The sequence below is a fragment of the Balaenoptera ricei genome, chromosome X (assembly GCF_028023285.1).
Source record: "Balaenoptera ricei isolate mBalRic1 chromosome X, mBalRic1.hap2, whole genome shotgun sequence".
NCBI lineage: Eukaryota > Metazoa > Chordata > Mammalia > Artiodactyla > Balaenopteridae > Balaenoptera > Balaenoptera ricei.
The window spans coordinates 2,211,876-2,215,210 of record NC_082660.1 but is presented as its reverse complement, the minus strand read 5'-3'; positions in this window follow the sequence as shown (position 1 = coordinate 2,215,210).

Here is a 3,335-nt window from a genome sequence, read left to right as displayed (position 1 = left end):
CCCAAATGGCAGGATTTTCTTCTTATGACTGAATAATATTCCATTGCATATATATATACACACACACATACATACCATATATATATATATATATATATATATATATACATACCACATATATATATACATACATACCATATATCTACACATACCACATCTTCTTTATCCATTCATCTGTTGATAGACACTTAGGCTGCTTCCAAGTCTTGGCTATTGTAAATAGTGCTGCTGTGAACATAGGGGTGCATGCACTTTTTGGAATTAGTGTTTTGTCGAGATATATGCCCAGGAGTGGGATTGCTGGATCATATGGTAGCTCTATTTTTAATATTTTGAGGAACCTCCATACTGTTTTCCACAGTGACTGCACCAATTTACATTCCCACCAACAGTGTAGGAGGGTTCTCTCTTCTCCACACCCTCTCCAGCATTTATTATTTATAGACTTTTTGATGATGGCTATTCTTACTGGTGTGAGGTGATATCTTATTGTGGTTTTGTTTTCATTTCTCTAATAGTGATGTTGAGCATCTCTTCATGTACCTGTTGGCCATCTGTATGTCCTTTTTTGCAAAAATGTCTCTTCAGTTCCTCTGCCCATCTTTAATCAGATCATTTGTTTTGTTTTCTATTGAGTTACGTAAGGTTATCTCATTTTTCTTGAAAGCATTGGTTTTAAAAATGAAAATTGCAATAATTTGCAAACGACCTCATATTAGCTCATGGATAGGACACAGCTCAGATGCAAAATAAAGGGTGTTCCAGACACGAGCACTCACGGCTAATGGTTCTTACTCAAGCTATCTGGGAATTGTAATGGGGAATCAGAACAATCTTGGCAAAAGTGCCCTGGTAGAGTAATTGATCCTAAATTAAAGACTTAGCTGGATCCCGAGGAACTGTTCAAAACTGGCAAGCCACCAAAGCACTGTATCTTTATCATCATATTGAAAATGGAAATAGTTGGCAATGGTATGCACTCAAAACATAGCTACAGTTTCTTTTAAAACTTGAATATTGAATTCGTGGCAACATTTGGGTTAAATTTATGTTCAAAAAAATGGATTGTCTTCTGAAATGTGGGTGGAGAGGCACATATGCACGGTTCTGTTTATATATCCCTCACAATAATTAGTTGAGCAGGCAGAGAATTCGTTTTCCAGATTTCTTAATCTGCTAGACAGGACTCCAAGAAAGAGAGAAAGTCCATACGCGTTTTCATTCTTAGGGTATATTATCCTTTTGGAAATATTACCGAAATGTGGAGGAAGCAGAATTACTCTCTTCTGGAAAACAGGTGTATCTAATATTATATGTTTTTCATCAATGGCCTATCTTTTACCACTGTTCTTAATTTTCTTACAATTTATGGAGCACTAAAGTGACTTTTACTTCAAGATCGTAAAATATAAGACAAAAAGAGAAGCCAATCTTTACCACTTTACAGGCATTTGCACACATGCTTGTGAAGAAAATGTTTTGGCAAGTGTTAAGAGTTCATTGACCATCTCAAGTCAAGATATTCTGGAAGGCTGAGCGACCCTCAACGGTGAATCCAGGTGGAATCTCCAACCCTAAAAATAAAACCACTAACTAGAGAGGTTCTATGTATCCCAATGGATATTTCCACTAATGTGTGTGTGTGTGTGTGTGTGTGTGTGTGTAGGTGTGTCTAAGTTCTAGGTCAGAGAAATTAATGGGTCAAGGACCATAATGTGTATGGCGAAGAAGCTCATTAGGGGCTGAATTGTGTCCCCTGCAAAATCCATATGTTGAAGCCCTAACCCCCAGGACTTCAGGATGGGGCTGTATTTGGAGATGGGTCTGTACAGAGGTCATTAAGGTAAAATGGGGTCATTAGGTGGGTCTTGACCCCATAGGACTGGTGTCCTTATAAGAAGAGAAGATTAGGACACAGACACACACAGAGGGACGACCCTGTGAGGACACAGGGAGGGGAGGGCCATCTACACAGCAAGGAGAGAGGCCTCAGGAGGAACCAGCCCTGCCCACACCTGGATCTCACATTCCAGCCTCCAGGACTGGGAGAGAATATATGTCTCTTCTTTAAACCACCCAGTTTGTGGTATTTTGTTATGGCAGCAAAATAATAAAAACTCTACATGGCTGTGATGATGCAACAGAACAATGACAACGATGATTATGACCTTGCAATTAATGAAGGAACTGGACGGCTGAACGCTATAAAGTGTGTTGCCTGTTTCAGCTTCCTGATATGATTGGCATGCAGATTTAGGCAAAGCATGTGTTCTTTAGAATGTTGACTCCGTGCTTTATAGTTTCCAAAGGAGAATGAACAGGAGGGGAAGGATAACTGAAAACGAGGAAAAAGCTCATGGAAGAAGGCATGTAAGTGAAGAGGACCTATCGTTAAATTACATTGTTAAAATTGACCAGGGGAGTGGAGGTGGGGAAGGGGAGGGAGAGAGAAACACAGGGAGGGGAGATAAATTAGGAGTTTGGGGTTAACACATACACACTATTGTATATAGTCAATAAAATAGATAACCCAGAAGGACCTACTGTCGAGCACAGGACACTCTACTCAGTATCTTGGAATAACCTGTAACAGAAAAGAATCTGAAAAAGAGTGGATACATGCATATGCATAACCGAATCACTGTGCTGTACACCTGAAACTAGCCCAACATTGTTAATCAACTCTACTCCAATTCAAAATAAATACGTAAAATTGGCCATTTGAGTTATTTTTCTGTTACTACATTATTTACATGGAATGTAAAAAAGCAAAAACGTTTTTTGAGAGGAAATGCCAAATTACTCACTGCACATTTTAAAAGTGAATTAAGAATCCATTTTAAAGGTAGAACATGGATTTTCTACCACCTTCCATTCTCACTTTGGGACCTTCTATTTATGAGCCTTGAAAGCCTGAAGATCATTTTAACCACCAGAATCCAGTTCTCCCTGGAATAACTTTTCACCGAAAAAAGTAAAAGAAATAAGAATTCCACAGACAGTAAATTGTTCAGTGAGGTTATTTTAAAACTCACCGAACTGATTCATACCCTGTAACATTGCTACTTTTATGTGTCGATTGGTTGCTTTTGAAGTTGGATAGTCAAACTTATCCGCCGTGCCATAATCAGAAAACATCAAGAGCCAATGGCTGCCCATGTGAAATCTGATATTTACTGAAAAATAAAACTTTGTTTTAAAAGCAATCTTCTATGCTTAGTCTCAGGAAAGGAAAGGTTAATTTGAGTCCCTGATGTATCTTTCATTTTTCTCTATGATGTACATTTTACACTTGAATATTTATATACCAAATTTTTATAAAGACAGAAATATGC